The 15272-nt window shown below is 41.1% G+C and overlaps 1 pseudogene; it reads right to left on the bottom strand.

Moving 5' to 3' along the window:
- Window positions 1–2874: 2874 nt before the first annotated feature.
- On the bottom strand, window positions 2875–11159 carry LOC139401806 (protein ANKUB1-like; annotated as a pseudogene).
- Between the last annotated feature and the right edge of the window lie 4113 nt (window positions 11160–15272).

The following is a 15272-nucleotide window of genomic DNA, read 5'->3' as shown; positions in this document are numbered from 1 at the left end:
TCTTTGTGTCATGGCATTGCACTGCTTCTTTGCAATTGATATGCTGTACTTTAAGATATCGAACATTTTTCAGTTTGTTTTAATGTGCCTTTTCCCACCAACCAGGGTTCCAAGAAAGTTAGTAAGAACCTCTGTCCTCAAGAGTCTCTGGAGTACCAGCCTCAGAACATTTCCCCTACTGTGTACTTTACAGGTAAGCCCTGCTGCTGTTTAGGCTGCTGCTCAGTCAAGACTGAGACATTATCCCTTTACCATTCCACTAATTCATTTGGAAAGACATTGTACTCCTCTGAGTTGTTACCTATGACATACTGTACTGTGGGCTGGGTGGTAGCCTAGTGGGTTAAGAGGTTGGGCCAGTAACCGATAGGTTGCTGGTTCAGAATCCCTGAGTTCACGAGTCAAAATCTGTCAATGTACTCTTGAGCAAGGCACTTAATCCTAATTGCTCCTTGTAAGTCTCTCTGGATAAGAGTGTCTGATAAATGAGTAAAAATGTAAATTGATGGCATGCTGGATGGTCTTTCGTTGCAGAGACGATGACAACATCTCATGGCTCCTTTTCTCCAGAGGGAATTTATGATATCGCATCGTCCTTCCCACTTGAAGAGAAGAGTCGCAAACCCTCCCTTTTCACCAGATTGTCTAGATCCATCACGAAAGGCTTTCTCAGCACATTCAAATCTTCAAGGAAAACCAAATTATTTAATTAAATTCCTCATTATAAACAACGAGAGCATTCATTTGTTCAGATGAGAATCTAATCGTATTGGTCACATACGCCGAAAACAACTGTGAGATGCTTTATTACGAGCCCATTCCCAACAATGCAGAGTTAAAAAGTAAGAAAATATTTTCTAAATAGTAACACAATAACAATAACAAGGCTATATACAAGGAGTACCAGTACCGAGTCAATGTGCATGGGTGCGAGGTAGTTGAGGTAATACAGTATGTACATGTAGGTAAGGGTAAAAGTGACTAGGCAATCAGGATAGATAATAAACACAGTAGCAGCAGCTAGTGTGAAAGTCGGTCAGTGTCACAGTGAATGTGTGGGTAGAGTGTAGTGAGTGTGCATCGAGCCAATTCAAGAGAGTCAGTGGAAAACAATTAGAAAAATACATCAATAACAAAGGGGGTCAATGCAAATAGTGCAGGTGGCCATTTAATTAACGTTCATCAGTCTTATGGCTTGGGGTTGAAGCTGTTCAGCAGTCTAATGACTTGGGGGTAGGAGCTGTTCAGCAGTCTTATGACTTGGGGGTAGAAGCTGTTCAGCAGTCTTATGCTGTTCAGCAGTCTAATGACTTGGGGGTAGGAGCTGTTCAGCAGTCTTATGACTTGGGGGTAGAAGCTGTTCAGCAGTCTTATGACTTGGGGGTAGAAGCTGTTCAGCAGTCTAATGGCTTGAGGGTAGAAGCTGTTCAGCAGTCTAATGACTTGGGGGTAGAAGCTGTTAAGGAGCCTTTTGTCCCAGACTTGGTGCTCTCGTATCGCTTGCCGTGTGGTAGCAGAGTGAACAGTCTATGACTTGGGTGGTTGGAGCCTTTTGCCAATCATTTACATATCACTTATTTTATTTGTATTTGATGTCATATTGTAAACGTATGTATCTGTTTTGCTGAAAATATGATTTTGAAAACAATGAATGTCTACAAGTGCTTCATAAAACAGTTATATTTATTTTTGTATTTTCAAAAGACAGCAAATAGCCAATCAAGTATCAACATAAGTGAAATGAAAGACAGATTTAATTTTCAGTGAATAATTGTCTTGTCCAGTGAGCAACTCAATGACAGCGATTCAAATGACATCATTAGATCACCTCCAAGAAGCATCTTCAACGTTCACCTGACAACCCATTGGATAAGACACATACACTAACCAAGTGTTTCTTACCTGTCAAGAAGGTTGAGATCAGAAGCTTCTTCAATACCCCAGAAATGGAAAGGCTTTGAGACAAAGACAATCAACTGACAAGATAATGCACATACACTAACCCGGACGTTCTACTTGCCCCACTGAGTTACAGCAAAGTTATCATTTATGCATGGGTCCACGATCCACTCATAGCTCTCACAGCTATCTGACAGTTCTCAGAATACTAAGGAAGAAGTGTGTGATATTGGATTTGGTATCCTTCCCACTCCCAAGTGATTGGGAGTCCCATAGGATGCCGCATAATTGGCCCAGCGTCGTCCGGGTTTGGCCATCATTGTAAATAAGAATTTGTTCTTAACTGACTTGTCTAGTGAAATAAAGGTTAAATAAAAATAAACTATTTAAGCTGTCTGCTATATTGCTGTGTAAATCCACACACTGCAGGGGAATGATGACACATGCTGTGCAAACACATCGTTACAGTAGTTGTCAGTTTTGTAACGTAAATAAAGAGTTTGTCAAATACTCTATGTGGAATACAGTATGTATTATTTTGACCCTGCACAGACTCATATGAGCAATAATGATCCACATCTTAATAAAATAGTTTTAAGGCAGCAGTGTTCATACTGTATTTTACATTGATTTCAACCACTATAGGTCTTCATCAGCAAGTGAGGATTTCTATGGATAAAAACTAGTGTTAAGTGTGGGGGGGGGTGGGGGTGGAGTCTCAATTAGACCCATGTCAAACACTTACAATCACATAAGGCACAACCACAGTCACATTCAGTCAACTGAATGATTCTAGAATAATAATAATTCCATTCACATTTGGCTACTACAAATAGCCAGTGAAATATGATACGTTTTTTGTTACTTGAGAATACGAATGACTGAGAATCCACTGCCTGTCGTTGTAAACTTTCTGCACACAAATCAAACACAGTACTGACTATATCTATAAGCCTCATCCAAAGGAACGGAATTCTAAGTCGTCCGCATTGTTTCAGGCATCATCCGTTCCAAAGTCTCATCTTGTTCACTGTAAAAAAATATTTAAAAAATTAAATAAGAGTTCCTTTTTGGACAATTCCAGGTTGTCCCTCCTTGTTTCAGTATGTTTAATCTGCCTAATGACCAGGATCCTGGTGTCTACCCAATGTGCTGAGCACTCCTCCTGGCCAGAGTCCGCGCTACATTCAGCTGCTACAACCATGGTCTCTGTGTGAAGGCACTGTTAGAGAGTCAATCAACCAGAACAAGGTTAGGAGACCAAATCTGTGTCCTAGCATTGTGAAATACTGTATATGTAATGGCCTCAATACATTAATGAAGCGCCCTTACATCCTATCCTCTCCCCATACTGAAACAACTTGTTAGGGTGAACTAATAAGACTGACACTATATACCTTCTAAGCATGATAGTTGGCTCATGATTTGTTTCAGGACTTGTTAGGGTAAACCAATAACAGCTTCTAACCCCAAGTCATAAGACTGCTGAACAATTAATCAAATGGCCACTGGACAAGTTCAACTGTTTTATTATTTGTTACTTTAGTTTATTAGGTAAATATTCTCTTAACTCTTCTTGAACTGCACGGTTTGTTAAGGGCTTGTAAGTAAAGTATTTCACGGAAAGATCTACACTTGTTGTATTCAGCGCATGTGACAAATAAAGTTTGAGTTGATTTGATTTGACTATGTACCTTCTAAGCATGATGGTTGGCTCATGATTTGTTTGTACTGAAATCTATTCAGGGAGGATAAGGGTATATCATAGGCAGTGATGAAGTGGTAAAAACATTGACTGGTAAATGCTGATTGCCGTTCAGGATTAAAGAAGTAACGCTCCCTCTACTTTCAATGCATCTTCCACAAAAGGTGGGTAAATGCTTGAACAAAATAAAATAAAAAGTGTGTAAACAGCTTTTACATGTGTTCCCCCCCCCCACCACCACTGATTATAGGAGGCTTCTTTTGACAGTATTCACACCTTTCATAAGAAACCTCCAGAGAAATATTCATATTCACCGTAGCTGTCATTTAAACTTGGACTAACCTGGCCAAGGCCAAACAGTATATGGCGTTTTCTCTGGGTGTGCGGTCGCAGTGGAGAGAAAAGGCCTCCAGTGAGGTGGTGAGTATCTGGGCGGAGTTTGGCGAGTCAAACACAGGTCTGAGATTGGTGTCTCTGGAAATGGGCGGGAGCGGGTCTCTGCTCCTCCATTGGTTGCTGTTCTGATCCCCACTCTCATCCTCCTCACATCCCTTCCCATCCCCTCTTCTTCTCTCTTTCATCCCTCGTGGCCACAGGGTGTAGCTTCGGTAGTTGAAGAGGTTTATCCTGGGATGCCAGGGCGCGGAGCGGGCACGATACATGAGATGGGCAGTTGATGGGGGTCAAACGTCGAGAGGCTGTGGACATCACCCTGATACCCGCCTTGGCCTCACTCCTCCTGGGCTTGGAGGACATCTTGGGGAGGGTGAAGCCGTCCACCAGGACCGTGTCGCCCACCCTGGTCCTGAACGGAGCCCTGTTGAGGCCCATGCAGTGCCTGGATGCTGCCCTCCTCTGCCCCAGCCTCACCCAGCCCTTTATCTGGAGGTATGTCCGCATGGGCAGGGCCATACCTGGGAGGACCACCACAGAGCACAGCCTGGTGGCCAGGTCTCACACACTCCCTGTGGCCGTATTGAAGGGCGATCCTCAGGGGGTCGCGACCCTGGGGATCCCGACAGGCAAGGGTCAGAACGCTGCTGGCAATAAAGAGTTTGAGGATGGTGAGCTGGCCGCGCTCGATGTAGGCGACAGCGGGACACTTGGCGACGTCGGGGTGGGCCGTCTGGTGGCACCACTTACGGTAAGGGTGAACCCCCATCGGCTCAATGACACGCACCCCCCTCTCCAGCAGCCAGCCGGCCAGGTCCAGGTGGCCCAGAGAAGCAGCGATGTAGAGTGCCACCCGGAGCTGGAACCTGGAATAATACAGAATCAATGTATTTATAACACGTTTCAAGTTTTTTTTGTCAAGTTCACAAGATACAGTGGGTTATAAAACAGTACAGTAAAATGCTTACTTGCAAGCTCTTTCCCACAATGCAGTATTAAATATCAGGGTAAGAGAAAAAACGTATGAAGGAAAAAAACACGAGAATATAAGCTATATACAGGGTCAGTACTATTATTGTAAGCTATATACAGGGTCAGTACTATCATTGTAAGCTATATACAGGGTCAGTACTATCATTGTAAGCTATATACAGGGTCAGTACTATTATTGTAAGCATTGTAAGCTATATACAGGGTAGTACTATCATTGTAAGCTATATACAGGGTCAGTACTATCATTGTAAGCTATATACAGGGTCAGTACTATCATTGTAAGCTATATACAGGGTCAGTACTATCATTGTAAGCTATATACAGGGTCAGTACTATCATTGTAAGCTATATACAGGGTCAGTACTATCATTGTAAGCTAGATACAGTCAGTACTATCATTGTAAGCTAGATACAGGGTCAGTACTATTATTGTAAGCTATATACAGGGTCAGTACTATCATTGTAAGCTATATACAGGGTCAGTACTATTATTGTAAGCTAGATACAGGGTCAGTACTATCATTGTAAGCTAGATACAGGGTCAGTACTATTATTGTAAGCTATATACAGGGTCAGTACTATCATTGTAAGCTATATACAGGGTCAGTACTATCATTGTAAGCTATATACAGGGTCAGTAAGCTACATACAGGGTCAGTACATTATTGGGTCAGTACTATCATTATACAGGGTCATATATACAGTAAGCTACATACTATCATTGGGTCAGTACTATTATTGTAAGCATTATTGTAAGCTATATACAGGGTCAGTATACAGGGTCAGTACTATCATTGTAAGCTATATACAGGGTCAGTACCATCATTGTAAGCTATATACAGTGTCAGTACTGTCATTGTAAGCTACATACAGGGTCAGTACCATTATTGTAAGCTACATACAGGGTCAGTACCATTATTGTAAGCTAGATACAGGGTCAGTACTATCATTGTAAGCTATATACAGGGTCAGTACTATCATTGTAAGCTATATACAGGGTCAGTACCATTATTGTAAGCTACATACAGGGTCAGTACCATTATTGTAAGCTATATACAGGGTCAGTACTATCATTGTAAGCTATATACAGGGTCAGTACCATCATTGTAAGCTATATACAGGGTCAGTACCATCATTGTAAGCTATATACAGGGTCAGTACCATCATTGTAAGCTATATAAAGGTTCAGTACCATCACTGTTGATAGTAAGTCTATCATACAGTTCAGTGTGTAGATGTGTATTCTGACATCACAGGTCTCTCCCTAGACAGGTGTCGTTGGACGGTCAGTCTGTGTCCCAGAAAGCAGCCTCTGAGGAACTCCGCCCACCCATCCCAGGTGTCTAACCGTAGAGTAGCCCCTGAGAGACAGAGACACATGCAGGTTGTCCTCCTGGTTTCCATGAACCAAGAATGTGTTCCATACAGTCCATTTGTCTCTGTGTTACATCCATAAGGTGTTGAGCCAGAGGACCATTGATCTACTGCACAAGGAAGGCCATACCCAGGTCAATGGCGTAGTCGTGCAGCCGGTTGCAGTCGTAGAGTTGCAGGCCGGTGGGAGAGCTCAGTCTGAAGGAGCTGACGGGAAGCCCACACTGCTGGGACACCAGGGTCATTAGCCTGGCCACAGACGTACTCAGGAGAAATACAGTGCCCAAGAGAGAGGGTCTCCCCCGTCACGGCACTGAACACACGCACCACCGGCTCCCGCTGAAGTATAAGACCATGGACATACAGTAAATTCACTTGTTTTACATAAATACCTATGTTGTGTTTATACACCGAGTAAACAAAACATTATGAACACCTGTTCTTTCCATGACAAAGACTGACCAGGTGAATCCAGGTGAAAGCTATGATCCCTTAATGATGTCACTTGTTAAATCCACTTCAGTGTAGATGAAGGGGAGCGGACAGGTTAAAGAAGGATTTTTAAGCCTTGAGACAATTGAGGCATAGATTGTGTATGTGTGCCATTCAGAGGGTGAATGGGCAAGACAAAATATTTAAGTGCCTTTGAACGGGGTAGTAGGTGCCAGGTGCACCGGTTTGTGTCAAGAACTGCAATGCTGCTGGGGTTTTTCACACTCAACAGTTTCCTGTGTGTATCATGAATGGTCCACCACCCAAAGAACATCCAGCCAACTTGGCACAACTGTTGGAAGCATTGGAGTCAACATGGGCCAGCATCCCTGGGGAACGCTTTCAAACACCTTGTAGAGTCCATGCCCCAACGAATTGAGGCTGTTCTGATGGCAGAAGGCGGGGTGCAACTCAATATTAGGAAGGTGTTACTAATGTTTGGTACACTCAGTATATATAAGTTAGGAGTCATATAATTACAGGGGTAAGATGAAGTGGCTCCTTTGCACTGATCTTAGGTCTGGTTTGTGTTTTTACTGCTAATGGTAAAGGTTAGGATTTGGTGAGAGTAAACTGATCTGTGCCCAAGGGCAATTTCTATCCAGAGACAAATCAAAGGTCCATGCTATTTAAACTTATAATCTACCACCATCTCGTGGCTCAAACTTGTAACAACATTTTCTAATTCATGTGCTGTACTGAGTTTTGTTCTATCACATTGAACACTAATCTGGGTGCAGATTAAATTGAACACTAATCTGGGTGAAAATTAAATTGAACACTAATCTGGGTGAAAATTAAATTGAACAGACTAATATGGGTGCAGTATTAAATTGTTAACAGAAATATTATGAATATGTATGTACTCTATGTACCCTAAGGGCCTCTTCTCTCTGTACTCTACTGTACTCTGGCCTGCTGTGCTCTACTGTACTCTACTGTACTCTGCTGTACTCTGTCTGCTGTACTCTGCTGTGCTCTACTGTAGTCTGCTGTACTCTGTCTGCTGTGCTCTACTGTACTATACACCACTGGGTATACAGACTCTTCAGATACTGTTAGCGAACACCAGACTGAGGTCGAGGCGATTACATGGGGAAAAGGTTTATGACTGTAAGGGTGTTTGGTACAAAGGCAACACTACATCGGGCCACATTTCAGCTCTATCCCAGGTCAACCATACAATACTATAGATTTCCACTCTAGTCAACCAGCAAGAAGGAGAGACAGACAGAATGTCTGGCTTTGACTATGTCAATGATGGGATGTGTAAGTAAGGAGTAAGGAACACAAATAAACATTATTCTGATGGTTAAATTTGTACTTAGATACATAACCACTCTCCTCTGTTAGCAAATCTTCCACAGAACTTTGTGGAACAGAGTGAGTTCTGTCCCTGTCCGGCTCTGGACATGTACCCAGGGACCTCTGTACAACAACACTTCACACTCACGAAGCAGTGTTCTTACTAACCAATCACTCTACCATAACCATGGTCTCGGTATAAAGCAGTGTCCTTACTAACCAATCACTCTACCATAACCATGGTCTTGGTTGAGCAAGGGCAACATTACTTTAAGTCTCAAGCAGGGTGACCTCAACATACTATATATCACCATACTATATACCACCACACTATACAGTGGGGCAAAAAAGTATTTAGTCAGACACCAATTGTGCAAGTTCTCCCACGTAAAAAGATGAGAGAGGCCTGTAATTTTCATCATAGGTACACTTCAACTATGACAGACAAAATGAGAAAAAAAATTCCAGAAAAATCACATTTTTAGATTTTTAATGAATTTATTTGCAAATTATGGTGGAAAATAAGTATTTGGTACAACTATTTTATTTTACCTTTAGGCAAGTCAGTTAAGAACAAATTCTTATTTTCAATGACGGCCTAGGAACAGTTGATGATGGGACCCCTGCCTGTTCAGGGGTAGAACGACAGATTTGTACTGTGTCAGCTCGGGGGTTTGAACTTGCAACCTTCCGGTTACTAGTCCACCGCTACCCTGCCGCCCCATATAAACATACTATATAATCATACTATATAACCATACTATATCACCATACTATATATTACCACACTCTATATCACCATAATATATATAATGATACTATATAACCATATAACCATACTATATAACCATACTATTTAACCATATCACCACACTATATATATCACCATACTATATATTACCACACTATATCACCATACTATATATCACCACACTATATCTGAAACACTTTATGTTAATGATAGTATGAAGCTGTTTCAAGCAATAGCCAGCTCACTTTGATATGCATTTTCAAGCACGGGTAGAAACAGCTAGGTGTTCGGCTGGTACCTTCAGCAGGCAGCAGATGGCACTGCTAGGGGTGATGCCAACGTCTGTCAGGACCCAGCTGTCCCGAAGGATGGCACCAGCATAGCTCAGCTCCAGGAAGTGCCTCACCTGCTTGTCGTCTGACAGTTGCACGTGGAAGTAATCCTGCCAGAGGAAGAAGATTGGAAACACAAGGAGCCGTAATTGAGTGTCCCATACAATCAGAATGAGAGGGCTCAACACTGATGGAGCCGTAATGGAGGGTGTCCCACACAGACACCCATTATGGAGGGTGTTCCACCCAGACAGATGTCAATGTTTACCATACAATAATTGTAAAAGTGTCCAATTGTGTACAATTAAGAAAATAGGCCCAAGGAGGTGTGGTATATGGCCAATATACCACGGCCAAGGGCTGTTCTTAGGCACAACGCAATGCGGAGGTATATTGGCCATATACCACAAACCCCCAAGGTGACTTCTTTTTTTTTTTTTTCAATTTAGTGGTATCCAATTGGTAGTTACAGTCTTGTCCCATTGCTACAAATCCCATTTGGACTTGGGTGCACACATATAGAAGGTGCACACATGGGGAACATTTTTAGTAGCCTAGGGTCCGGGAAAGTGTTGGCCTTTTTAAAACCGCATTTCGTGCAATTCTACATAATTTTACATGACTGGAGACTTTGGCATTATCTTTTTTTTAATCCGCACAAATGATCGAAATGGCAGGCTACTTTGACACTGACAAACTTAGTATCTGAGATCAATAAAAACGACCTTGTCTTGAATCCATCAATAGCCTATAGGCCTAGGTTTGTGGAGAAACATATAGTAGGCTACAATATGAGGAGGAAATTAGTCCTAAAAATGCTTTCCAGTTTCACTGACTCACCCAATGATGCGCAGCTCACTCGCTGGAGATTGTCGATGCGCTCGTGTCAAAAGCCTCTCTCTCTCTCTCTCTGTTTTGTAAAACAATGTTTGGGAGTTGATCAAATATTTTGGTAGTCTACAGCATAGTCTTATCTTTTCAGCAAGAGTCATTGCTTTTCAACCTGTGTTTTCTCTCGATTGTATTTGAAATATTGCAAAAGGCCTGTTTTGTCTGCCTGCTGTTTTTTCACTGACAGATTTGCCTCGCGTTCCCGACTGTAGGCTATTCTTTGTTGTTGGGCTACAATCCGCAGCTAGGCTATTTAAAAAAATAAGAAGCTATTGGTCCTCTAGCTAAACTATTGGGCTTCTCATGACGTATTAGGCTATTCTGAATGATTTGATTTATTTCTGAACAGACAGCAGTAATTCCGTAACTTTAGAAAATTCCTCCAGAACCCTTCATGCAGCTATGATTCTATAAGGAAACAAATGATGAAGTGCAACTCTGGAGAGATGAGGGGGCAGGATAATTGACGAAGAGGCAACTCGAATGAACTTTGATCGCTTTTATTATAATTGTTACATAGAAAAAAGTGAAAATGATTTTTCATGGCACGAGAGGTACCGGATTCGGTAAAATAGGTTCCGGAACAAAACAGTCCAGAACGGAAAGGTGCCGGATCCTGTTCTGACATGATCCTGCTCAAATTAAGCACTGGTTTGAAGTACCTAGGTCTCTCTACCTGCTGAGTATAAAGATTATTAAACTAGATTCAGTGGGCTTGTCATTCACAGTACTGATGAAAAATCAAGTATATTTGATCTAAATGTGGATATACGAGGACATCTAGTGGTCACCGGATTTAAAAAAAAAATTCATGCAAGCTATCTTTGCACTAGCATGCGATGCCATATATTTGACGCAGGTATTTATTATTCAACATGTATTGTCATTGACTGGAACTAAAAATATAATTGTATGAGCTATGCCTCTGTGTCCCGGCGTTGTTGTACCCCTCTACTATCTGGCTTGGTGGGGCGATCTCGTTCTGCATGCCTGCTTCACTGAGATACAAGGTGTCGTCATGCATTTGTGCATGCACGCTGTTAACGGTCATATCCGTCTTGCTAGCTAATTTAGCTAGCTCATCAACCAGTATTTTATTCTCTTTCTGCACGATAGCACTTATTAAAGCCTTGAAACTCATGGGGACCTCACTGTTACCACGGGTCATCGAGCTAGCCCTTATTTGGCAGCAGGGTTGCATCGGTTTCCATTGGATTTGACAGTTTGTTAGTCTGGCTAGCTAGGTAGCTAATTCGCTAACGCGAACTGTTTATCACGTAGCAGCCTAATCTGACTAGCATCGCTAGCAACTAGCTAACATGGATAAAGTCTAGTCGTGGGTCCACAAAATCAAACAAATGGTACTGAACTGATGACAAAATCATGTTTCGAAATTGTAGTTTTTGTTGTTGTTGTTTAATGACATTGCGAATATCATATTTTTTGTCATTTAACTACCGGTATTTATTTAATCCGGTTTCGGCATGAGAAAAGTATTAATCTCAAATTCCAGCACTAACGGATACCGGGAAATAGAAATAAGAGAACCGGTCACGAATGCGGAGCCACGCCCTAAAATAACATGTGACCACAAGGCGTTTGTGACGCAATCATGCGTTCCAACTTTGTCATAATTGTCTGTAGGTTCTAAATTGCTTATGAGCTTGGCTGCCCTTCAGAAAGTAGCCGATTCTTGTACTTTACAGCTGTATTTTCCTACAGTTACTAATAATACTAGCAACAAAACAGATTTCATTCCTTAAAATGATTTTGCCAGATGGAAGAAAATAATAAGGTAGGCCTAAACTGTAATAAGATATACCTTAAAGACTGCTTGTGTTTAATCCTGAATCCAGTTGCCCCTCTTGTACTGGGATAAAACAATAGGGAACCCATGAACCTTATGGAGGAGTACATGTGTTTTGTAGACACACCTGGGTTCTAAACTGGCTGAGGTAAACATTTTAGGAAAGCCTGGGTTTTTAAATCCCGGTGAGAGCGGATATGACAAGGTTTGTCAATGTCATGTTGCCCTTCTATTTAGATGAAACTAGCGAAAAGGATCATTTTGCTTCTCTTAATCCACATTTTCTAGCAAAAAAACATGTTCATGCTTTAGGGCTGGTGGGCTGCATATATATTGGTAAAATATAAAGTGTGTGTGTGTGGGGGGGAGGGGAGGGGCGTAGTGGATATAATGGGGTATAGGCCTAACTGTTGTTTTGAGGGTGAAATTTCAACCACAGTATGATGTCATCATTGTAAACTAAATTCAGCACAGCCAAACCTTGTATAAAATAGGTTGAATTTGTACCTTTGAAACCATGTCAGATTTTCAACATTTATATACACTTTCAGAAAAAAACAATAGGCAGCACCTCAGCCCGGGATCGAACCCCATCCAGGGTTTTAATTACACCCAGCCCTGCTTAGCTTTAATATGTCACTGACTACTACCAATATGCTATTGTGAGAATTATTATTGAGAGATCTCTTAATAACAAAATATATTCAGTGTTAATATCGAAGTCATTCTAAGGGGTAGGTTTGACAAAGCAAATGAGTGAGTGAGTCTTTGACATGAAGACAGTGGTTAGATTCTGCCATTGGGACTGCTCTGATGTTTCCATTCTCTCCTGGTTATGACCATAGAGCCTTGTCCCAGTCTCTAGACCTGCCTGTCTGTGTGATGGATGACCACCTGACCTCTGAAGCTGTCAATGAGATGGTAAGTTGACCTTGTCATTTCATATTACAACATTAATCCAATAAAATGTTATAGTGATGCTATCATTGGCAATGTTGACGTACCACAACCATCTCTGTTGTGTTGCAGTTGTTTAATTGGCCCAACGTTGCCAATGCTCCTCCACTCTTTAACAGTTAATAATTATTTCAGTATGATATTTGTTGTATATTAAGTTTGATTATTTGCAATATAATTACATTTCTACCAGGAGCAGAGCAATTGTACCAGGAGCAGAGCAACCTCAGTGATGGAAACCACAGAAGAGGGGAAGCTCAACATTGTGGAACATCTGACACTTATGGACTTCCTTCAAAACCTAACTGAGAAGTATGTTCTGTTTTCTTTGGTACTATCACACCTTCAAGGAAATAGGATCAAATTAGAGACTGATCAATCGGAAAAAAAATTCAGTGCTAGAAAAGTTGTCACATTGCAATTTTGCCAAAACAACTGACACAAAGCAAGTATAACTTCACGATCAGGCAAATAATTAAATAAAAACTATTCTGCCACGCATCCTGATATGACAACATTTATAACAATATTGTTTTCAGGCAATGGAGGGGGATTCGTGAGGGCATGTTTGACCCGGTAAGATCATGTTACTGACAATTTAATCAGATTACCATGAAAACTCTGCATAATGTTTAACCTTGTTCATAAGCTTTTGAAAGACGCACTATGCAACATTTTAAAACACTTCTTCTGTTTCTGGAATACAGCTGACAAAACAACAGCTTGCCGGCTTGTGTCTGAGGATTGTCCAGTTTTTATCGGACAAGCTGATGCAGATCATCATCCCAGGTCTTTACGAACTACTGGGCATCCAAGATGCTGCCTCCTCTCCATTGTCACAGAGATCTCTCACAGCGTCACTCACCAGTCTGTTAGACGATAAGACTAACACCAAGTCCCGCGTGAGATTTACTGAGGCTGGTGTACCTAAGAGGCCAGGCAGTCGAAAGTCTTTCAATAGCTTTCGCATCCCGACTCCCTACCCTTCCTCCAACTGTATGGAGCAGGAAGAGGAAGAAGAACAGGAATCACAACTTAAGTTCAAGGAGATTTACCTGACTAAGGGCAGTCTGGGCAGTGGAAGCTACCTGCCCAAGGGGGCCATGAGGTATGTTCTTAAAGGGAAATTTAACAACTTCATATTCATCTCCAGCATCACCATATGTGAAAATTACACATTTCCATGCTTTGTAGTAAAAAAAATATAGAGGGACGTAACTGTTTCCAATAGTGCTGAGAAATTAGTGCTTTTTGAGGTTGGTTTGGTTTCCATTCAAATATTTAAAAAATAATCACGGTTTTGGATTTCAATACTTTTTTTAGACATTGAATGCACTATGGATTATGTGTGTTGAATGCTGTAACAACACATAATAAAACAATGAATAAAAGTCCCATGATGGTAGTGACTGTCCATTACTGTTTATGACTTATCAACCATCATTTACTTTCTCATATAAAATATTTATTTGATGACTTTATTATTTCATTCCAAGTCATCAACTCATCTCTATAGAGCTGCTGCTTATTCTGTCTGACAAAATCACTATTTTAGTAGTTCTTCTAAGTAAATAAGACCTACTTTTATGACCGCTGAACACCAACTGTCAATCACTTAGATCATGTATTTCCAGGTAGAGAATCCTCGCAACGCAACTGCTTTTTATCTCTCTCATGCATTCTCTCGTCTCTCCGTCTCAGTCAATGAGTTTTCCGTATCTGCTCCACACAGAGTGGACAAGCAAGTGGGCGTGCAATGGATTATGGGAATTAATTGCCGTATTTTCTGTGCTAAACTATGTAGAATATTGGCCTGTTGGAAACTACAACTCCCTACTACATTGCATAGTTCGTGCTTGATCTGATTTATCTCTACAGAAACTGAGCATCGAGCTCACAGAAGAAGAAAAAAATGAACTATATGGAATTCAAATAATTGAGCCGACGTCGGTCAATTAATTGTTTAAAAACCGAAAAATAACAAAAATGTTGGTTAAATGCTCAGCTCTAGATTCTAATGACATCATCAGTGTGCATCGTGTGATTTTAACCAATTATGAGTAGGCATTGCCTACTAATTGGTTGATGATGTCATAGAAAACACTTATCTTCCTCTTTCTTTTTTTACTACAAAACATAGAAATGCCCGTTTTTCACATATGCTGATGTTGGGGTGGTGCTGGAGTTGATGAATATGAAGTTGAAACATTTAGAAATTTCCCTTTAACATTTCTTCAAACTGCCTTGTATTTATGATTGTCCTTGAAGTTATTAGAAGTTACAGTATTTGAAGTTTATAGCAATTTGGATTTTTGTAGAGGATAGATATTGCCAGGATAGATAGATATCTACAGGCCAGTTTCAATACAAATG

Source organism: Oncorhynchus clarkii, unplaced genomic scaffold (assembly GCF_045791955.1).
Source record: "Oncorhynchus clarkii lewisi isolate Uvic-CL-2024 unplaced genomic scaffold, UVic_Ocla_1.0 unplaced_contig_3415_pilon_pilon, whole genome shotgun sequence".
NCBI lineage: Eukaryota > Metazoa > Chordata > Actinopteri > Salmoniformes > Salmonidae > Oncorhynchus > Oncorhynchus clarkii.
The sequence above is the reverse complement of the archived record's forward strand: the minus strand, read 5'-3'. Positions and strand labels throughout refer to the sequence as shown.